Source organism: Haemaphysalis longicornis, unplaced genomic scaffold (assembly GCF_048455015.1).
Source record: "Haemaphysalis longicornis isolate Haplotype H1 unplaced genomic scaffold, Haemaphysalis longicornis Haplotype H1 scaffold_8, whole genome shotgun sequence".
Taxonomy (NCBI): Eukaryota; Metazoa; Arthropoda; class Arachnida; order Ixodida; family Ixodidae; genus Haemaphysalis; species Haemaphysalis longicornis.
In genome coordinates, this window is record NW_027526445.1 from 52,208,619 (window position 1) to 52,232,689 (window position 24,071).

At 44.1% G+C, this 24,071-nt stretch overlaps 2 long non-coding RNA genes across 3 annotated transcripts; both read left to right on the top strand.

Annotated features, from left to right (window-relative positions):
- The first annotated feature begins 1,721 nt into the window (after positions 1-1,721).
- Positions 1,722-4,984, top strand: LOC144148867 (uncharacterized). Of its 2 annotated transcripts, none has more exons than XR_013318086.1 (4): positions 1,722-2,251; positions 3,293-3,374; positions 3,847-3,933; positions 4,590-4,984. It is a non-coding gene; the product is annotated as an uncharacterized LOC144148867 (long non-coding RNA). The 2 variants fall into 2 exon arrangements; XR_013318087.1 differs by lacking the exon at positions 1,722-2,251 and adding an exon at positions 2,512-2,588.
- Positions 4,985-10,971: 5,987 nt separating this feature from the next.
- On the top strand, positions 10,972-13,913 carry LOC144149602 (uncharacterized). Its single transcript, XR_013318340.1, has 4 exons — positions 10,972-11,198; positions 12,253-12,334; positions 12,807-12,893; positions 13,546-13,913. It is a non-coding gene; the product is annotated as an uncharacterized LOC144149602 (long non-coding RNA).
- The last annotated feature ends 10,158 nt before the right edge of the window (positions 13,914-24,071 follow it).

Consider the following 24,071-nt stretch of genomic DNA (forward strand, 5'->3'; position numbering starts at 1 on the left):
TGCCTCGGATCGAGACGAAGCCGTGCCCGTCGCAACTCGAGCACCTACAAAACCGAAGCCAGCACATTTCCGGCGCCCAAAGTCTGCGGCCCCTGGGATGGAGCCGCACAGAAGGAAAAGGAGTGCCGAAGGGCCTGTAAAAAGCAAGTCAATGAAAACCGGCCTCCCAAAATTGTGCAAGCAGCTGAGCTGCCGAAACAAAGAGTGCAGGTTTGGGCGCAGGCTTAGGAGCAAACGTGTGCGCCGGCATTGCAGACAGCGGACAGGTGGGAAGAAGCGCCAAGCCGTTATTAGCCACTCGGTCGTTCACCAGGTGAAGGCCCAGGCAGTGAAACGTTTTCACGAGACCGCTATCACGGCGGTCACGAAAGAGTTTGTCGCTTCGCGCGACATTTGGCAAGGATCTCCGAAGAGAAGAATTCCGCAGGCGCAGTTGCGGAAGCGCCCGATAGACACGGGCTAAGCATGAAGAATGCCAATTTAGGTATGCACGTGGGATGTGAGTGGAATTGTGTAAGACAGAGTTGTATTTTCACGTCGACTACTGTATACCTGAACATTTTTCATTGTTTCTCTGTCGTACTGTGCGCGAAACTTGTACTTATTTTGTCACTTTGGCTGTACAGTGTATATTCACGTACTACTTGCGTTCTGCGTAAATTTTACTTTCACTGTTCTACAGTACACTTGCTGTGTATTATTGACGTTATTAGTGCGCGACATTCGTGAACGTTGCGGGTGCATGTTATTGTTTGTGAACAACATATTAGTTATGGTTCTTACGTGTTTCATTGTACCAGTGCATTGTATGCTGTGTACTGACGTACACTCACTGTATTTGAGACTACGAGACTTTTGCACTGGAGTGCACGCTGTATTTTCATGAGTTTCGCACTTGTAAGGACTACTGGCCAGACATTTATTATGGGCACTGGCTAATTCGAATGCTAGAACTTTATTGTTCTCAAACTTATGAGTTGTCCCTATAGGATGTTTATTTGTTGAGAAATCTGCGCCAAACCACGGTTCTGTACGCGAATTCTGTACCTGTCATTATTCTTATGAAGAACATTGGGCTGTACTCGATTCTGTGTTAGTAGGCACAGCCTCTTTTGTTCACTAACTGTGAACGACGCGTACGCACGACTTTGCGAGTTTTGGGAATATTATTGCATAATATTCTGAAACTGGGGGGCTGTGTCACAAACTCGAGCGTACGACGTCTAAAAGTACCTTATAAATTTTTCATTTTTATTGTACAGCGCCTAATTCTTCTTACACTCGGTTCTATTCGCCCGAGACAAGGCTGGAGGTTTCTCGAACGAAGAGGCGGTAACACGATCTCACGCCGGCTGGCCGGCCAGAAAACAACAAAAATAAAACCCCCGCCGCTCCGGTTTCGTCGAAGCTTCCAGTACTTTCGAGGAGGTGCGCGTGGCCTTGCCAGTGCTAAAGAGCGGCGATGATTCTAGAAGGGAGAAGAGTGAAGTTATTCGCTGACGGCGGCAGGCGCGTTGTGTGTTGTGCTCTCCCCCTCCGCGCCGGCACGGTTATAAAAAGAGAAGCCGCGCCTAAGAAAACCAGCTACGTTTGGACGTCGTGATTGACAACGGCACCTGCCAAGTTGTACATCACACCATCGGCGACCCGCGCCCTGGAGGACTCCAACGTGCTCCCGGGCCTCGAATGACCGTGATCGTCTCGGACGGCCTGGCCTACACTCTAATCCTGGTAACCCATAATGTAACTTCTAAACGGAAGTAACCTATAAAATAAAGGTTACAATGGATTCATTTTGATGTTTTCTTTATCCCAGTCCGTTCTAAGGGTTACAAGCGTGAGGTTAAAAGCGATTTATAGGTTACAATAATGATTTATAGGTTACATCAACAAAATCTGACATGTAACCTCTACGTTGTAACCTATAAAACGCCCTGTAACCTCTAAGAGATGCTCGTCGCGCCTTCTCTCCCGGCGGCCGTTGATTTCTCCGTTGCATGACGGGATATAGAGAAATGGCGGCGCCGGCAGGCCCGGTGGCCGCGTTTTCGCGCCACTCGAGCCTTTTAACCGCTGTGATACCCCTACGATGAAGCGAGGATTGCTGTTACAAGACTCATTTGTCGGCGTGAGTCGCGGAGGCTGCGGCGAGCCCATTTGTGACTGGCAGCGCTTCACGGCCCGTTCTTCTACGACCAGTATCAAGTTCGCATGTTGGACCAATGTCCCGGCGCCAGTGAAAGCGAACTCGGTGAGTAAATTCCCTTAACGGTTTCCGTGCTTTCATTGGATGTATCTTTTCGCTGGGGACTTTTCAATTTGAAATTGCAGCATTCGAGGGGGATTTTCGTTACCTGACTGGTTGCTTCGCTGGACGTTTTCTGTTGTCCGCGACGGCAATTGAATGAACTCACTGGCTTGCGTTCGTTGCGTCAGACTAGAGCGGACGATCGGGAAAGCACAGATAACGGCGCCCGTGACCTGCTTTCTGCTCTGTTTGCGCGCCTTCGTCGTGTGTTGAGCGTTTTGTTTACGCTGTTCGCTGCATCGGGCGCACTTGACGAGTTATTGGCCCATGTAATTGTCAGGTAGCTCTATTTGAATAATTGAACTTTTTCCCATTAAAGTCTTATATTATCGCGCTATTCTCTGGGTATTATCATTTTGTTTCAGCCGTCGGGAAATGTTCATTTTTCTCGCTGCATATATTCGGAATGGTGTCTAGTTTATTGGTCTTGTAGTAATATATCCGGATAAACACAAGGTGTGTGCTACAGAAGAGTAGTCCACTTAATGCTGCCCGAAATTTCTAAACTCACTTTTGTCCAGCACAAGCCTCTTTTTTGTGAAAGTTTGCCTTACGGCACAATAAAACGTTTTCGTATGTACAACACTCCTCATTTTTTTCATTCTTTTCCTTGAGTGGGTAAATTTGGTGTTAGATATTTTGAGACAGCGGGCCATTTCCACCATGTTAAGCGGTTCATTATTCTCATTCGCACAAATCAGTCGTTTATTTATTCGCATGGTATTGCAGGGAAAATGATTGTCTCGCGTGATCCTAGTGTAGTGCAGTAAAGCGACTTTACAGAATGGTGGTATGTATGAGCCAGCATGCAGGCTGCTTGATTGTTGTTTTTTGATGATACAGAAATTGTGACGAATTACACAGAGACAGGTGCAGGTGTAAAAATGGGTTCTGCCCCCCCATCGGATCCTGGCTGTTCAAAAAGTGTGGTTGCATCTGGCTACCTATGCTATGACTTCTCAGCACTACTGTTTTTTCTTGCAGGCAGTGTTCCTTGAGCTGACAACCAGGACTCCCCTGCGTATGACACAAGTTGAAATGAAGTCTGATTTCAGCGGAAACAACGGTATGAAAATGCGATAACTAAAACACATTCATCCAAATATTCTTTGTAAAGAAGGCACCCAGGCCTGCACAGACAAAAGTATGAGTCACTTGTAAAAATGCGAGGCCTTTCTTCAAGTGTTATGATGTTATATTTCGCATCTTATTTTGCCTCATGTTTAGTGACTCTTTCTATCAGTTCGTTACTACATGAACGTTATGAATTCACATAACGATTTCCTCAGCATGGAGCTTTGTAGTTTTTCAGCAACTCTAGCTATTCTATAAGATGCGTGGTTTTGCAGAGCCAACAAGAAGAACTCTTTTTCTAAAATATCTCTGTAAGAAATCTCCAGTTGTTAGTGAGTGCTTGTGCTGTGTTCTTTTTTTCGTCTTGTCAAGTTTGAAGTGTTCTTTCATTATGAATGTATACCAACTGCCCAGCTCTAAAGCCTATTACATTTTAACCCAAATAACCCTTCGAGTCATTACAGGTACAGACCTCCTGGGAATGCCACTTGAAGATCGGTGCAAGTTCTAGATGTATCCTCTCCCACAACACATCTGGACGAAGAAAAAATGTAAGTTGGCGATTCCTTTTTACTGATAGCCGAGGAAGAAACCACCGATAAGAACACTTTGCTTAAATGAAAAACGTTTCGGCTTCCACGTGGGATCCTTGTTCAAAATGAAACTGCCAGTACAAGGGGGGGGGGGGGGGAGGAGGATGTTTAAGTACAGCCAAAAATGTGACGTAGGTGGCGTCAGCATCGTGAAAGCACGTTTCCTGGGTTTAGTGCGACGTTCGCTCTGTTGCGTGTACTAGTGATTCCACATGAAGGCGCGGAAACGTTTTGTTTTCTCTTTTGCAAATGTATGTCAGTTTATCTCGTAGCCCAAAGTTTCTGCCTGTTCTGGGTGAGCATGCAGAAACATTTCGCGAGATAAACTGGAACTCGGCACGATTAAAATTCGGGAAGGTTGGCCGGTATGACTATAGTGGCTTCGCGTTGTTCTGAGCAATGCGGCCAAATTGCTCTGTGTAACGATTACTGAAATGATGTGAAATTATTAGGAAAGGCCGTAAATCACTCCTCTGGTGTGGCCTTTCATTTCATTCTGTGGTCTCCGTCTTCATTTTCGTGCAATATATTTTTCGTACTTCACATGCCTGTGGTTTGGTGTGAGGGGCTTAAGGTTGCACTGGATAATGTTCTTTTTCTGAAATTTTCTGTAGATGGCTCTTCGAGGTGGGGAAATCCAAGTGACGGCCCCTCACATATATACCCCCATCGGCGGCAGCAGGGAACAAGATGACCGCGGGAAATCTTCAGCGTGCCCTGATTTTGTGCCTGCTTGTGTACTACGTAAATTGCGAAGCTTATCTCTGAATTTTTCCAAGCGCCTTTTTTCGTGCAGGAAATTATAGATACCATTTAAAGTTTGTCCAAAAGACAGATTGCAATCGGCCTAGAAACTTGTTAGTGCTGCATAAAAAACGATAACTTGGCGTGGGAATCACAACTCAGGTGGAACTGTAAAGAGGAACCTAAGAGGGAAGTGTAAAGATGGATTCGTAAAGGCGAGTGAATTCCAAGTGTAATATTAGACTGAGTGAAACGGAGAATGTAGGGAACACAGCCATAAACACTGCTTTGTATGAAAAAGTGAATTTGTAATAAATGTTCGTTCTACTTTCCCACATTCTGCGTTTTTTCTGTAGGGAACCATGACAACAACACTGTACTGGGAAAGTGCACCCCTGAGAACCATCTTATAAATGTAGCTCAAACTCGAATTCGTCTGAAATTGTTCAATGGCAGTATCCAAACAATTCGGAATGCTTTGCATACATCCGTGCAAATATTGAGGTAAAGAATTTGTATATTTGGCCATGTTTGTGAAGCTGTTCACGCAACATTTATTAAATAGGTTTAATAAGGATATATGAATAAACCGAATTTTACCTGGAAGTCAAAAGCAATATAGGAATCACCAATTCGCCCAGGAATCCGCACTCGTCCAATACTCATTAAGGAACGATAATAACGTTGGGTGGTTCGCAGCTTTGCTTTTTAATAAATAGCCCACAGGTGTTTCATAATAATAAATGTGAATGTTCAAAACTACCGATTCGAAACTTCTGGAAATGTGCTCCTGTTAAATGCGCAAATATGTGTGCATGTACTGCAATTCGCTTTTGATAATCATGTCCTAGGTTGTCAGACAAGAATTTTTGGCTTAAGGCTATGTTATCATAACTTTGGCGTCCTTTTGAAGTATGCTATCAAGTGCATCTTTCCACTCAAGCTTGGTTTCACTAAAGCCTAATGTTGTTTAACTAAAGCTCAATTTAGCAAAAAACCTATCATGCATGTTTGATACCGGTTTCTTAAACGGCACAAAGCTGATGCAAACATCAAATTTAGTTATGCCTGTTTATAGGACTTAAGCGTTGCCAATACTCACGAAAATTTTTGGGTGACAACCTGGGTAACGATTATCGAACAGGTAATGCAATGCATATATATTAAGAGAACATTTTCAAGCTTTTTGGCACTGCTGTTTTAGGAATTATGAAAGTAATTTCTCTTTTAGCCCCAGATGTGTGGCTGGCAGTTTATTCAAGGGACGAAGAAGAGACACCGAACGCAAAAGTTTAGACGGCGCAATGGACAGCATGGTCGAACATATCTTCCACTAACGCAATGTTTGTTTACCACGCGGGAAAGGCGCCTTGGGGGTGTCGCCACAGCGGCGCCGGCGAAAGCGCGCCTGGCGCGCAACATCACACCTTCCAATTTCTGTGGCCTTGGACGGCGGTAGATGTAACTTATATAAAGGTATACATGCTGAAAGCTGCAAAGTAACCCATAACTGCGTAACCCTTACGTGTATACGTATATAAAGGTTACGAAGATATAGGTTACATTTGTACCTTATAAATTATAGGTTACAAAAATTCGAAAATGTATACCTCTATTAAGGGTTACCCAGCTTAGAGTACACTCTAAACTGGGTAACCCTTAATAGAGGTATACATTTTCGAATTTTTGTAACCTATAATTTATAAGGTACAAATGTAACCTATATCGTCGTAACCTTTATATACGTATACACGTAAGGGTTACTCACTTATGGGTTACTTTGCAGCTTTCAGCATGTATACCTTTATATAAGTTACATCTACCGCCGTCCAAGGCCACACACCCGGAAGGTGCCATGTTGCGCGCCAGGCGCGCTTTCGCCGGCGCCTCTGTGGCGAAACCCTGAAGGCGCCTTTCCCGCGTGGTAAACAAACATCGCGTTACTGGAAGACGATATGTGCGACCATGCTGTCCATTGCGCGGTCTAAACTTTTGCGTCGGGTGTCTTTTGTTCGTCCATTGAATAAAGGGCCGGCCACACAGCTGGGGCTAAAAGAGAAGGTATTTTATAATTCCTAAAATTGTGGTTCCAAAAAGCTTGAAAATGTCCTCTTAATATATATGCATTGCATTACCTGTTCGATAATCGTTACCCAGGTTGTCACCCAAAAAATCTTAGCGAGTATTGGCAACGCTTAAGTCTTATAAACAGGCATAACTAAATTTGATGTTTGCATCAGCTGTGTGCCGTTTAAGAAACCAGTATCAAACATGCATGATAAGCCTTTTGGTAAACTGCGGGCATGAATTTGAGCTTTAGTTAAACAACATTAGGCTTTAGTGAAACCAAGCTTTAGTGGAAACATGCACTTGATAGCATACTTCAAAAGGACGCCAAAGTTATGATAACATAACCTTAAGCCAAAAATTCTTGTCACAACTTAGGCCATGATTATCAAAAGAGAATTGCAGTACATGCACACATATTTGCGAATTTAACAGCCAGAAGTTTGGCATCAGTAGTTTTGAACATTCACATTTATTATTATGAAACACCTGTGGGCTATTTATTAAAAAGCAAAGCTGCGAATCACCCCAATGTTATTATCGTTTCTTAATGAGTATTAGACGAGTGCGCATTCCTGAGCGAATTGGGGTTTCCTATTATTGCTTTAGACTTCCAGGTCAAATTTGGTTTATTCATATATCCTTATTAAACGTATTTAATAAATGTTGCGTGAACAGCTTCACAAACATGGCCAAATATACAGATTATTTACCTCAATATTTGCACGGATGTATGCAAAGTATTTCGAATCGTTTGGATACTGCCATTGAACAATTTCAGACGAATTCGAGTTTGAGCTACATTTATAAGATGGTTCTCAGAGGTGCTCTTTCCCAGTACAGCGTTATTGTCATGGTTCCCCACAGAAAAAACGCAGAATGTGGGAAAGTAGAAAAAACATTTATTACAAATTCAGTGTTTAATACAAAACAGTGTTTATGGCTATGTACCCTACATTCTCCGTTTCCCTCAGAGTCTAATATTACACTTGGAATTCACGCGTCTTTACGAATTCATCTTTACACATCCCTCTTAGGTTCCTCTTTACAGTTCCACCTGAGTTGTGATTCCCACGCCAAGTTATCGTTTTTATGCAGCACTAACAAGTTTCTAAGCCGATTGCAATCTGTCTTTTGGAAAAACTTTAAATGGGATCTATAATTTCCTGCATGAAAAAAGGCGTTTGGAAAAATGCAGAGGTAAGCTTCGCAATTTACGTAGTACACAAGCAGGCACAAAATTAGGGCACGCTGAAGATTTCCCGCGGTCATCTGAATAACTTGTTCCCTGCTGCCGCAGATGGACGTATATATGTGAGGGGCCGTCACTTGGATTTCCCCACCTTGAAGAGCCATCTACAGAAAATTTAAGAAAAAGAACAAAAGCCAGTGCAACCATAAGCCCCTCACACCAAACCACAGGCATGTGAAGTACGAAAAATATATTGCACGAAAATGAAGACGGAGACCAGAGAATGAAATGAAAGGCCACGCCAGAGAAGGAGTGATTGATGGCCTTTCCTAATAATTTCACATCATTTCAATAATCGTTACACAGAGTAATTTGGCCGCATTGTTCAGAACAACGGCAAGCCACTGTAGTCATACCGGCCAATCGTGCCATGTTCCAGTTTATGCAGAATTTTAATCGCGCCATGCTCCAGTTTATCTCGCGAAATGTTTCTGCATGCTCACACAGAACAGGCAGAAACTTTGGGCTACGAGATAAACTGACATGCATTTGCAAAAGAGAAAACAAAAACATTTCCGCGCCTTCATGTGGAATCACTAGTACACGCAACAGAGCGAACGTTGCACTTAACCCAGAAAACGTGCTTTCACGATGCTGACGCCATCTGCGTCACATTTTTGGCTGTACTTAAACATTCCCCCCCCCCCCCCCGCACCTTGTACTGGCAGTTTCATTTTGAACAAGGATCCCACATGGAAGCCGAAACGTTTTTCATTTCAGTAAAGTGTTCTTATCGGTGGTTTCTTCCTCGGCTATCAGTAAAAAGGAATCGCCAACTTACATTTTTTCTTCGTCCAGATGTGTTGTGCGAGAGGATGCATCTAGAACTTGCACCGATTTTCAAGTGGCATTCCCAGGATGTCTGTACCTGTAATGACTCGAAGGGTTATTTGGGTTAAAATATAACAGGCTTTAGAGCTGGGCAGTTGGTATACATTCATAATGAAAGAACACCTCAAACTTGACAAGACAAAGAAAAGAACACAGCACAAGCACTCACTAACAACTGGAGCTTTCTTAAAGAGCTCTATTCGAAAAAGAGTTCTTGTTGGCTCTGCAAAACCACGCATCTTATAGAATATGTGGAGTTGCTGAAAAACTACAAAGCTCCATGCTGAGGAAATCGTTATGTGAATTCATAACCTGCATGTAGTAACGAAATGATAGAAAATCACTAAACATGAGGCAAAATAAGATACGAAATATAACATCATACCATTTGAAGAAAGGCATCGCATTTTTACAAGTGAATCATACTTTTGTCTATGCAGGCCTCGGTGCCATCTTTACAAAGAATATTTGAATAAATGTGTTTTAGTTATTGCATTTTCATACCGTTCTTTCCACTGAACTCAGACTTCATTTCAAGTTGTGTCATACGCAGGGGAGTCCTGGTTGTCAGCTCAAGGAGCACTGTCTGCAGGAAAAACAGTAGTGATGATAAGTCCTAGAATAAGTAGCCAGATGCAACCACAATTTTCGAACAGCCAGGAACCGATGAGGGTACAGCACCAATTACAGTACAGTACCCATTACAGTACAGTATACATGCACCTGTCTCTGTGTAATTCGTCAGAATTTCTTTATCATCAACAAACAACATTAATCAAGCAGCCTGCATGCTGGCTCATACATAGCACCATTCTGTAAAGTCGCTTTACTGCACTACACTAGGAGCACGTAATACCACGAGTAATACCACGCGCTCGTAATACCACGTAATACCTGCATACCACGCGAATTAATAAACGACTTATTTGTGCGAATGAGAATAATAAACCCACTTAACATGGTGAAAATGGCCCGCTGTCTCAAAATGACTAACACCAAATTTACCCACTCAAGGAAAATAATGACAAAAATGAAGAGTGCTGTACATATGAAAACCTTTTATTTTACGGTAGAGCAAACTTTCAAAAACTTTCACAAAAAAAGAGGCTTGTGCTGGACAAAAGTGAGTTTAGAAATTTCGGGCAGAATTTAGTGGAATACTTTTCTGCAGCACACACCTTGTGTTTATCCGGATATATTACTACAAGACCAATAAATCGACACCATTCCGAATATATGCATCGAGAAAAATGAACATTTCCCGACGGCTCAAACAAAATGATAATACCCAGAGAATAGCGCGATAATATAAGACTTTAATGGGAAAAATTCAATTATTCAAACAGAGCTACCTGACAATTACATGGGCCAATTACTCGTCAAGTGCGCCCGATGCAGCCAACAGCGTAAACAAAAAGCTCAACGCATGACAAAGGCGCGCAAACAGAGCAGAAAGCAGGTCACGAGCGCCGTTGTCTTTTATAATGTACGGGCTTTCCCGATCGTCCGCTCCAGTCTGACGCAACGAACGCAACCCCGTTATTTCATTCAATTGCGTCGCGGACAACACAAAACGTCCAGTGAAGCAACTAGTCAGGTAACGAAAATCCCTCTCGAATGCTGCAATTTCAAATTGAAAAGCCCCCAGCGAAAAGATACATCCAATGAAAACTCGGAAACCTTTACGGGAATATCTCACCGAGTTCGCTTTCACTGGCGCCGGGGCATAGGTCCAACATGCGAACTTGATGCTGGTCGTAGAAGAACGGGCCGTGTAGCGATGCCAGTCACAAATGCACTCTAATCCTTGTAACCCATAATGTAACTTCTAAACGGAAGTAACCTATAAAATAAAGGTTACAATGGATCCATTTTGATGTTTTCTTTTTCCCAGTTCATTCTAAGGGTTACAAGCGTGAAGTTAAAAGCGGTTTATAGGTTACATTAATGATTTATAGGTTACATCAACAAAATCCGAAATGTAACCTTTACGTTGTAACCTATAAAACGCCCTGTAACCTATAAGAGATGCTCGTCGCGCCTTCTCTCCAGGTGGCCGTTGAGTTCTCCGTTGCATGACGGGATATAGAGAAATGGCGGCGCCCGCAGGCCCGGTGGCCGCATTTTCGCGCCACTCGAGCCTTTTTACCGCTGTGATACCCCTACGATGAAGCGAGGATTGCTGTTACAAGACTTATTTGTCGGCGTGAGTCGCGGAGGCTGCGGCGAGCCCATTTGTGACTGGCAGCGCTACACGGCCCGTTCTTCTACGACCAGCATCAAGTTCGCATGTTGGACCAATGCCTCGGCGCCAGTGAAAGCGAACTCGGTGAGTATATTCCCGTAACGGTTTCCGTGTTTTCATTGGATGTATCTTTTCGCTGGGGGCTTTTCAATTTGAAATTGCAGCATTCGAGAGGGATATTCGTTACCCGACTGGTTGCTTCGCTGGACGTTTTCTGTTGCCCGCGACGGCAATTGAATGAAATCGCGGGCTTGCGTTCGTTGCGTCAGACTAGAGCGGACGATCGGGAAAGCCCGTACATTATAACAGATAACGGCGCTCGTGACCTGCTTTCTGCTCTGCGCGCCTTCGCCATGTGTTGAGCGTTTTGTTTACGGTGTTGGCTGCATCGGGCGCACTTGGCGGGTTATTGGCCTATGTAATTGTCAGGTAGCTCTGCTTGAATATTTGAATTTTTTCCCAATGAAGTCTTATATTATCGCGCTTTTCTCTGGGTATTATCATTTTGTTTCAGCCGTGGGAAATATTCATTTTTCTCGCTGCATATATTCGCAATGGTGTCAAGTTTATTAGTCTTGTAGTAATATATCTGGATAAACACAAGGTGTGTGCTGCAGAAGAGTAGTCCACTAAATGCTGCCCAAAATTTCTAGACTCACTTTTGTCCAGCACAAGCCTCTTTTTTTTTGTGAAAGTTTGCCCTACCGCACAATAAAAAGTTTTCATATGTACAACACTCTTCATTTTTGTCATTCTTTTCCTTGAGTGGGTAAATTTGGTGTTAGTCATTTTGAGGTAGCGGGGCATTTTCACCATGTTAAGTGGATTTTGTATTCTCATTCGCACAAATCAGTCGTTTATTTATTCGCGTGGTATTGCAGGGCAAATGGTTGTCTCGCGTGATACTAGTGTAGTGCAGTAAAGCGACTTTACAGAATGGTGGTATGTATGAGCCAGCATGCAGGCTGCTTGATTGTTGTTGTTTTTTGATGATACAGAAACTGTGACGAATTAAACAGAGACAAGTGCAGGTGTAAAAACGGGTGCTGCACCCTCATCGGTTCCTGGCTGTTCGTAAAGTGTGGTTGCATCTGGCTACCTATGCTATGACTTATGAGCACTACTGTTTTTCTTGCAGGCAGTGTTCTTTGAGCTGACAACCAGGACTCCCCTGCGTATGACACAAGTTGAAATGAAGTCTGATTTCCGTGGAAACAACGGTAGAGAAAATGCAATAACTAAAACACATTCATCAAATATTCTTTGTAAAAATGGCACCCAGGCCTGCACAGCCAAAAATATGAATCTCTTGTAAAAATGCGAGGCCTTACTTCAAGTGTTATGGTGTTATATTTCGTATCTTATTTTGCCTCATGTTTAGTGACTCTTTCTATCAGTTCGTTACTACATGAACGTTATGAATTCACATAACGATTTCCTCAGCATGGAACTTTGTAATTTTTCAGCAACTCTACCTATTCTATAAGATGCGTGGTTTTGCAGAGCCAACAAGAAGAACTCTTTTTCGAAAAGAGCTCTTTAAGAAAGCTTCAGTTGTTAGTGAGGGCTTGTGCTGTGTTCTTTTCTTCGCCTTGTCAAGTTTGAAGTGTTCTTTCATTATGAATGTATACCAACTGCCCAGCTCTAAAGCCTTTTACATTTTAACCCAAATAACCCTTTGAGTCATTACAGGTACAGACCTCCCGGGAATGCCACTTGAAGATCGGTGCAAGTTCTAGATGTATCCTCTCCCACAACACATTTGGACGAAGAAAAAATGTAAGTTGGCGATTCCTTTTTACGATTAGCCGAGGAAGAAACCACCGGTAGAAGAAAACTTTACTGAAATGAAAAACGTTTCGGCTTCCACGTGGGATCCTCGTTCAAAATGAAACTGCCAGTACAAGGGCGGGGGGAGATGTTTAAGTACAACCAAAAATGTGACGCAGACGGCGTCAGCATCGTGAAAGGACGTTTCCTGGGTTTAGTGCGACGTTCGCCCTTTTGCGTGTACTAGTGATTCCACATGAAGGCGCGGAAATGTTTTTGCTTTCTCTTTTGCAAATGTATGTCAGTTTATCTCGTAGCCCAAAGTTTCTACCCGTTCTGGGTGAGCATGCAGAAACATTTCGCGAGATAAATAGGAGCACGGCGCGATTAAAATTCGGGAAGGTTGGCCGATATGACTATTGTGGCTTCGCGCTGTTCTGAACAATGCGGCCAAATTACTCTGTGTAACGAGAACTGAAATGATGTGAAATTATTTGAAAGGCCGTAAATCACTCCTCCTCTGGTGTGGCCTTTCATTTCATTCTCTGGTCTACGTCTTCATTTTCGTGCAATATATTTTTCGTACTTCACATGCCTGTGGTTTGGTGTGAGGGGCTCATGGTTGCACTGGATTTTGTTCTTTTTCTGAAATTTTCTGTAGATGGCTTTTCAAGGTGGGGAAATCCAAGTGACGGCCCCTCACATTTATACCTCCATCTGCGGCAGCAGGAAACAAGTTATTCAGATGACCTCGGGAAATGTTCAGCGTGCCCTGATTTTGTGCCCGCTTGTGTACTACGTAAATTGCGAAGCTCATCTCTGAATTTTTCCAAGCGCCTTTTTTCATGCAGGAAATTATAGATCCCATTTAAAGTTTGTCCAAAAGACAGATTGCAATCGGCCTAGAAACTTGTTAGTGCTGCATAAAAAACGATAACTTGGCGTGGGAATCACAACTCAGGTGGAACTGTAAAGAGGAACCTAAGAGGGAAGTGTAAAGATGGATTCGTAAAGACAAGTGAATTCCAAATGTATATTCGACTCTGAGTGAAACAGAGAATGTAGGGAACATAGCCATAAACACTGCTTTGTATGAAACAGTGAATTCGTAAAGACAAGTGAATTCCAAATGTATATTAGACTCTGAGTGAAACAGAGAATGTAGGGAACATAGCCATAAACACTGCTTTGTATGAAACAGTGAATTTGTAATAAATGTTCTTTCTACTTTCCCACATTCGGCGTCTTTTTCTGTGGGGAACCATGACAATAACGCTGTACTGGGAAAGTGCACCTCTGAGAACCATCTTATAAATGTAGCTCAAACTCGAATTCGTCTGAAATGGTTCAATTGCAGTACCAAACAATTCGAAATACTTTGCATACATCCGTGCAAATATTGAGGTAAAGAATTTGTATATTTCGCCATGTTTGTGAAGCTGTTCACGCAACATTTATTAAACATTAAACAGGTTTAATAAGTATAGATGAATAAACCGAGTTTTACCTGAAAGTCTAAAGCAATATAGGAAACACCAGTTCGTCCAGGAATCCGCACTCGTCTATTACTCATTAAGGAACGATAATTACATTGGGGTGGTTCGCAGCTTTGCTTTTTAATAAATAGCCCACAGGAGTTTCATAATATTAAATGTGAATGTTCAAAACTACTGATGCCAAACTTCTGGAAATGAGCTCCTGTTAAATGCGCAAATATGTGTGCATGTACTGCAATTCCCTTTTGATAATCATGGCCTAAGTTGTCAGACAGGAATTTTTGGCTTAAGGCTATGTTATCATAACTTTGGCGTCCTTTTGAAGTATGCTATCAAGTGCATGTTTCCACTAAAGCTTGGTTTCACTAAAGCCTAATGTTGTTTAACTAAAGCTAAAATTCATGCCTGCAATTTACCAAAAGACCTCTCATGCATGTTTGATACTGGTTTCTTAAACGGCACAAAGCTGATTCAAACATCAAATTTAGTTATGCCTGTTTATAAGACTTAAGCGTTGCCAACACTCACAAAGATTTTTGGGTGACAACCTGGGTAACGATTATCGAACAGGTAATGCAATGCATATATATTAAGACAACATTTTCAAGCTTTTTAGCACCGCAATTTTAGGAATTATAAAAGTAACTTCTCTTTTAGCCCCAGCCGTGTGGCCGGCAGTTTATTCAAGGGACGAATAAAAGACACCTGACGCAAAAGTTTAGATGGCGCAATGGACAGCATGCTCGCACATATCGTCTTCCACTAACGCGATATTTGTTTACCACGCGGGAAAGGCGCCTTCGGGGCGTCGCCACAGCTGCGCGGGCGAAAGCGCGCCTGGCGCGCAACATGACACCTTCCAGGTGTGTGGCCTTGAACGGCGGTAGATGTAACTTATATATAGGTATACATGCTGAAAGCGGCAAAGTAACCCATAACTGAGTAACCCTTACGTGTATACGTATATAAGGGTTACGAAGATATAGGTTACATTTGTACCTTATAAATTATAGGTTACAAAAATTCGAAAATGTATACCTCTATTAAGGGTTACCCAGCTTAGAGTGTGGGCTCGCCGCAGCCTCCGCGACTCACGCCGACAAATAAGTCTTGTAACAGCAATCCTCGCTTCATCTATAGGGGTATCACAGCGGTAAAAATGCTCGAGTAACGCGAAAACGCGGCCACCGGGCCTGCGAGCGCCGCCATTTCTCTATATCCCGTCATGCAACGAAGAAATCAACGGCCGCCGGGAGAGAAGGCGCGAGGAGCATTTCTTATCGGTTACAGGGCGTTTTATAGGTTACAACGTAAAGGTTACATGTAAGATTTTGTTGATGTAACCTATAAATCATTAATGTAACCTCTAAACCGCTTTTAACTTCATGCTTGTAACCCTTAGAATGGACTGGGATAAAGAAAACGTCAAAATGGGTTCATTGTAACCTTTATTTTATAGGTTATTTTCGTTTAGAAGTTACATTATGGGTTACCAGGATTAGAGTGTACAGCGAAGCCACGCTTCCCAGGTAGCCGACTCGCCTCCGACAGCGGTGCATCGTCCGGCCCGGTCGGTGAATATGCTGGGACTCTGCCTCTCATATGCATCGAACTGCTCGTTTCTTTTTAGTTAACTGCTCCGATTCGTAATATTCATTTTTTTAGCGCCCCTGTTTGTATCATTTTGTCTAATTGGACTGTTTCTTGTATTTGAATTCCATCTAAGTTGCCTGTAATTATCGATCCGTTACCTCGTGCTTGTGTTTGTAACTTGCCTGTCTGAATATAAGTCTTTGTGCTGTTTTCCGATCAAGGCTCTTGCTCATTCTTGCCGCTCTGTTCGGCGAAAGCCGCACATCAGACGGCCACCCCCTTTGTCACCTGTGCCCTGTCGATTCGGTGGGGTTTGTTGGCTCTCTTGAGTCGACTCCCCATATCTTCCGACAGTGCACCCTAAATTTAAGGCAGCGGGTGACAGCCGCCTGGAGAGAAGGCGCGACGAGCATCTCTTATAGGTTACAGGGAGTTTACATGTAACCTTTACGTTACATGTAACGTAAAGGTTACATGTGAGATTTTGTTAATGTAACCTATAAATCATTATTGTAACCTATAAACCGCTTTTAACTTCACGCTTGTAACCCTTAGAATGAACTGGGATAAAGAAAACATCAAAATGGATGCATTGTAACCTTTATTTTATAGGTTACTTCTGTTTAGAAGTTACATTATGGGTTACAAGGATTAGAATGTATAGCGGCAGCGCCCTTCTCTGTTCCGGTATACAATTGCCCAACTGCTGTGAGCGACTGTTGATAAGCCGCGTTTGCAATCAAGTGTACGTGCATGAGCATATCACAAGCAATTGTTACTATGGTTATTTCTCTGCGCCTGAGTAGTTGCATTACCGTGTGAAAGCACGCTGAGAGAGTTCTCACACGCATTCCGGACTAAAATACCGAGCCATCTCCACCAACGCGAAACTTCCCGGGGGTGGGGGGGGGGGGCAGCAGTGTGTAAGTGTTCTCTCCGCTCCATGGCGTTTTTGCCCGTGGAGACGAAGCCGTGGGGGGGGGGGGGGGGGTGGTTGTAGGGGTAGAGCAGAGCATACAGTTTCGGTGTAAAAGTCTTGTGTATTTGAAGCCCGAAGCGTTCTAGGCCCAGACGTTGGAAAACGATTTCCCCGGTGTGTTTTTTAGTACGCGTTTTTGGTTACGGAGATGAAATGTTCTAGCGCGTGCGTTAGAAAACGACAGTCCCTGTGTTTCAGTACCGTGACTACATGAGACCAGGGCTGTGGGCTGTAGCCAGAAATTTTTTCCGGGGGGGAGGGTGGGGGGGGGGGGCGCTGGTATGTATTTTGGGAAGGGGGTAGTTTTGCTGAAAGCAAAAGTAAGTATTGCTTATGTGCTGCCTGGAAAAGATTTCGGAAGGTATTCGAACCCCCAATCCCGCCCTCTGGGTACGGCCCTTCATCAGACGACCCCGACAGCCGAAGCCCATGAGGGGTCTTTGCCCCTAAAAGAGAAAAAGCCTCGCTTCTGCTTGCGTCGCTGCGACCGTTGTTAAAAGAGGGTAGCTTTATGCTGCCCCGGCTTCGTTACATGCTCTCTTAGTCCCCCCTCCCGCTTCATTCTTTTTCTCTTTCCGTCGCCACATAATGAATGCCATTCATATTGTAGCGTAAGCTACACTGCCAGAGGTTGAGAAGTTTCGCGTGGACCCTGAAGGGCCCGGCTGCGCAAGCGCGAGGAGCATCGGATTGGATTGGATTGGGTTTGGATTGGATTGGATTAAACTGGATTGAATTGGAATTCCAATGCAATTGGCGTACGGGTGTGTAGAGAATTTGGTCTGAACATTCGCCAGTCTGCGCATCCCAGAGGAGTGACGTCATAGCCAGGGCAGACGCACTGGCTCCGGTGCGTGCCCAGCTGTGCGCCTCCGTTGCGCCGTAGCCAAGTCTGACGGTGCGCTGGAACCGCTTGATAGCAGTTTCGCGTGGCTCCTGGAGAGCCTTGCAGCGCATGCGCCAGGAGAAGTGATTGTACTGGACTGGACTGGATTGGATTGGATTGGATTGGATCGTGTTGGATTGCTGAACCTTCGTTCACGCTACGTATATCCTGGCATTGCCGAGCTAAGCCACAATTCGATTTTCCCGCGTTCGCATTGTTCGCGCTCCATCTGTTGGGAGCTTCTGCTTTCTTTGTGTTTGGAACCGTCTTTAATGAATCCTTTTTTGTTCCCTTGCTATCGAAAAACTCAACCCCGCCACTCAGCCTTAATTGAAAGAACGCTGTTTTTCTACATTACAAGTGCTCAAACATTGCCTCAAATATCTCCGGGGTGCTTATACTCCGCGTTAAAGCATCCTCTCAACCGCTTTACAGCTGGGTGGTTGAACCGGCTGACAGACAGACGGTCAGACAGACAGACAGACAGACAGACAGACAGACAGACAGACAGACAGACAGACAGACAGACAGACAGACAGACAGACAGACAGACAGACCAAAGAAAATTTGCATTCCGTCTATAATAAACGCATGTAAACATTGCTTAACGCGTAGATATACACTAAGCATCTATAAGGTAAAACACAAGCACATATAAATTACAACGTTCTTTCAATTAAAAATTATGTGAGAGTGGCTATTGCTAAACTAAACAAAAAATAGAGGTTTAAACGGCGTTGGAGGGAGGGATGATAATAGCAAATAAAATAGTATGTCAACAAAAACACTCCGGCCTGCACGCCTCGTTTAGAGCGGATCCAATAGGAAGAAAAAATTGGTGCCATCTCCCAGCGAGGGGGACTCGAGTAAATGCGTCGCATAGGGGGTGGGTGTATTGCGTTAACGTTTAGTGTTTGGGGAGTTGGTGGTAGTGAATGCGTTGTATCAGCAGCTTCTTGACGTAGTTTGAGTCAAGGATATAAGGCGCGTTCGTAGTCTCCCATTCAGTGTCGGCTTTGTGGCGCAGTAGGTAGAGCACCATGTACATTGCGTTCCGCCCGCAGGTTCGAGGGTTCGAAACCAGGCGCCGGATAGTATTTTTTTTATATAGTGTAGGGGGAGGGGAGCGGACTACGACTACGGACGTCAACGCGGGTGACATTGTGAGTTACTGAAATGCTCTGCATTTAAAATAAAACAAGGAGAAGACGCTGTCCGGTTGTAAATAACGTTGTCGGTGAGAGTGTAGACGAATGCTGAACAACAGAATCTCTCAATGGAAATTTTCGGACATTCGCGTAAGACTCAGGGGCTGAATAAGGCTGAAAAAGCCCCCGTGGGGGCCCAGTGCCTAAGGCGTTGCGCTGCTGAGCACGAGGACGCGGGTTCGATTCCCGTCCGCGGCGGCCGCTTTTCTGATGGAGGCGAAAAGCAGAAATGGCCGTGTGTACGAGATTTCGGGGCACGTTAAAGATCCCCAGGTGGTCAAGATTAATTCGGAGCCCTCCACTACGCACGCCTCATCGCCTTCGTTGCGTCGGCGTGGGTTGCGGCATTGTACAATCAATCAATCAATCAATCAATCAATCAATCAATCAATCAATCAATCAATCAATCAATCAATCAATCAATCAATCAATCAATCAATCAATCAATCAATCAATCAAAAAAAGGCGAAATTCTCTGCCGGAAAACATTTCTCTAGCGGCAATGTAGGGAGTCTGCTCACAGGGCAGGAAAGCCCAGGCGAATTTAAAGGGACACTGAAGTGAATTTGTCAAGCTCCCGTTTTTGCTTGCACTGCGTAGACTGGCTCAAATTAGCACACTTTTCATCGTTTATTCGGTTGACAAATCGGTAATTATTTTACAAAGCGCGAAAGAAGAAAAACTACCATGCGCGGTTTGCGGCGGCCGCACCAACTAAGGCTGTGACGTTGAGAGGAGGGGCGCCGTGATTGGATGATGCCCAAGGTTAGCAATCAAACACGTTTCGGTTTCGGTTTCGGTTCTGTAAAACATAACCAATGGCGTTGATGGATGGGCATTCTCAATATCTCAGTAATCATCGTACCGCGCTTCTGCCATGTTGTCGGCTGTAAAATGCACAAGATAAGCCCCCCAGGACGGCTTGTAGTCGTAGCATTCACAGCCGAGACCTACGCAGTGCATGAACGCCCTCCGCGGACCCGCAGACGCCCAAATGGCATGCGCTTTTCCTTCATATTTGGAGCTTGCCTCCCTCATGCCTGTATCGTAAAAAGCGTGTTCGCACCAGGCCAAGGGTCTGTCATTCTGGCCTGTGCCCACTGCCTGCAAGCAGTCGGTGCTTATGGCAACAGCACGCCAACGAGAACTCGCTAGCGCGCCAGTGCCAGCCTGCGCGCGTTTTGTGAACTAGTTCATGTAGCCATGAACGTTGCGGTCCCAAAAAAGGTGAACTCAATATAGAAAACATCGGCGGAAAACAAAAAAAGTTAACTTACAAAAAAAAAAGCACGTACCCGCGGGGATTCGAACTCGTGACTCGAAAAACGTTTGCGGTGAATTCCGAGCGCCCGTGACCGCTAGGCCACGGAGCGAGCCGCGAATGCCTTGCTAATATAGGGTATATATTGTACAACCGGTTTACACTTTTATTTAGTTTTGGCATTTCAAGCCGCTTAGGTGACTATTTGTTGTACTGCGATCGTGCAGTAAGCGTCGCCCGAGTTTCCACAGTAGCTCACGTCTAGCAATTGCATTTCGTAGGCGGAAAAGCGTTCGGAGATGCGTAGTCGTGCTGCTGACCGCTGTGCTTGTTCGCCCAGCGCCAAAAAGTGCTTCCCGCGCCCTAGTTTTACGCTGTACGGTAAAAATATCAGTTGATTTTATTTGCTTAGTACCTATATTGACTTCTGTGACTCTTCTCCCGCCTTCAAGAGGCCTTATATTTTCCTACTGGCGTACTAGTCAGCGAAGCGTCGCATGTGCAGCGCTTGTGTGAAGCGACCTTGACTCTGAGCTAGATACAGTGTACAAACAAACCAAGTAAAGAAAGGCACATTCTTCCATTCACAAACGTGTCCTGGCTTCGTTTCAACTAAGTGAATAAATTGCGACCAAGCAATTTTTTTTAACCTCCTTGATTGCGACGACCCGCCGGCGGCCGGCGGACGAAACGCTGGGCCGACTGACTCTGTCGGCCGGGGAGCCGTGCAGTAGCGCAGCCGTGGCGCAGCCAATTGCCAGCTCATCCCCTCCTGACGTCACACGAAAACGCCACAGAAAATGGGCGAGCGTAAAGAGAGGAGGACAGCGTTTTCGAATTAGTTTTTCTACTAAATAAAATCGCGTAAACGCGCCTAGAGTGGTCGAAACATGGCCTGGGGACTCCGGACTACAATTTGTGCTAGTAATACCGCAATGTTTACATATCACTTCAGTGTCCCTTTAATTAAATACCTTTATAAGACTTCGTATGTCCCTATCGAGCATTATACACACAGCGCCAATAAGGTCGGCTTTAATGCAATGCGAAACTGCAGTGCTGGAAATAGAAGAACACGAATGCTTAGAGGGCGTTTTATAAAGTTTTAATGTCTCCCGGATGGCGTGTGTCGCGTCGATAACGCTCTGCAGGGAATCCAACTTTCCGTGACGATGATGATGATCGTGGGTGAAGCGAAAGAGAAACAAACGCTCCCCGTTGTCAGACTCGAAAGTGGATCTCTCGCGTTATGAAGCCGGCGTCTGTCCTTGCGCCATTTCGACTTGTCTCGTTTTTTTTTGCATTATATGAATTTTAAATATAGAGCAACATACATAAAATAACTGTTTGCAAATAATGCGCTAAATATACAAGGCGAAACGGGGTAACCTGGACTTCGGCGAGAATCTGTTAACTTCCGACGTTGTGATGCTAAAGAAAATATTGGGCGCTGTTTCATTGACTGCAAATACGCTATAATGTTGTTGGATGTGCTTCAACTTACACTCCTAAAGTGCTTTACGTCGTAGCTCCCTGTTCCTGTATTTCAGCGGTGGCTTTTTGTATACTCTCTAGACCGCCACATAAGGGCTGGATGGAGAAGTGGCTGGTACATTTTCCTTAATATCTGGCCTAAGCTTTTCAAGTTGTCTGTAATATTGCTCCACGCTTACTAGCGAAACCAGCATTTTGAATGAACAAAAATTGTGTTTGAGTTTTATTGTGAATTTAAGGTACAAAACATTTTTTAAAATGTATCTAATAATTCGGCCCCCGAACCGGTTCGCGATCCGGTTAAAGCATGAGAACTGGTTCTTGAACCGATTCGGTGCGTCATTTAGTCGAACCGGAAATGAATTGGAACGAAGTGAATTTGCATGAACCCGAACCATAACCGAACCGGCATTTGTTTCTGGTTTGGCGCACTGATATATATATATATATATATATATATATATATATATATATATATATATATATATATATATATATATATATATATATGAAGGGGTACCCCCGTCAAGCCGTTTTATTGGGTCTTTGTCCGTGCCCCGACATGTGTAAGTGTAAATGTGTGGATGTCAAATAAAAAGATTGATTGATTTATTGATATTTAATGTAAGCGGGACTTTCAGCTGAGTTCGTAACCCCCTCAGAAAGCAAATCATGTCGAAAATGACTAAGTGAATTTTGCTGATTACTCACTGGTTAATGTGTTATTCAAGTCCAGAAAATGTGCTCACCTGATACTAACTAGGCACCGTGTCGGTTTTACGTTCCGAAGGAAGTGCATAACGCACTTGAAGGAATATCTTAATTTTGCTCGAGACTGGCGTCGATAACTTGATTATGGTACTAAAGCCTCTGTTGGGTTGGGCATGCAGGCCAAAGAGAAGTTTAGCGTATACGTGGTGAACATGAGCTTCGGGTGAGTTCGAAAGAATTGATTCAGCTCTAGAGGGATCAATGCATACTTATCATGTTTTGAGTTCAATAAAAAAAAAAAACGTGAAGCGTTTTAGCCCCACGATACATGAGAAGTTGAAAACGCAAAATGAATACTGAAAATGAGCAATCAAATTAAAAATACACTTGCTTTTCTTCAGTTTCAGCTTTCTAGGTGACCGGCGTCTTTTATTTAACCGAGGAGTACACATTTTTGTACGCCCTATGAAGACACACAGGATGCTGACATGCTAACCGTTTTGCTCGCTCTTTTTCAGGACCAACCCGGCGTGCAAACGGAGGCGGTGTTGAGGAGGCGAACTCTTTGTTTCGTGGACATGCGCCCATGCTACAGCGTCGGTTATGCGGGGGCAACCTGCAAAATAAAGAGAAATGTTTGGCACATCACCAAATGGCGAATCTCACTCGAATGAATTCCTTTCTCTTACAGTTGACCTGTACATGACTCCCTACTCAGCATGGGCGTTGGCAAATGGTACAATTGCCCCCTTACCCTATTCCAAACCCTGTACCCGCATTACAACGGGTTTGTAATGCGGGTAATGCAATGCCCCCTCAAAACGAGATCCTGCCGGAGAAAACGCTTCTGAGAACTTTGTCTTCTGGTCCGTTAGCAGATTATTCTTGGCGGCAGAGCCAAGTTTGTCGCAAACACGAGTACCCTGATCTAATGTTGCTATATGGAAAGAAATGATGGTAATAGAAATGGTTGCTGAGGCCACTCATTCCTAACGCTAGTTTAGTGGTGATAAACTAGTAAGTGAAACGTGTGGTCGTAAACGTCTCAGAATATGGATTCCTGCAGCAACAGTGGGGTTACAGAAAACGGCCGTAACTGCTAGATTACTGGAATAGTCAGTGATGTCCAGTCATGTGATTAGGGGTGAGTGTCCATGAGTTAAAAAAAAAACAGTTTGCAGACTTGATAATCTTCGGAAATAATGTGCCTACATTCAACGCTGCAGGTCATTGCACTGTACTTGCTGGTGACGCACTATAGAATGTCGAGAACATTGTCCGGGTGGTTCGGTCCGGCAACGTGCCAAAATAAAGTTGTTTTTCGGGTGTGCCTAATAGTTCCTTTATGATATACGTATCCATGGCGCAAAGTTACGTATGGGAGAATCTTGAGAGGGTGTTATTTTGCGTTTAGCACGAAAGACGTCGAAGCAGCCCCGGTATCTGTGTACTACCTCTGTCATTACATGACTTCAATGCGGAACACGTGCTCCCTTCATTTCATGTTGATTCGCGAATACATGTGGCGGGATACATTTTCGTTTTTATATGCATCAACA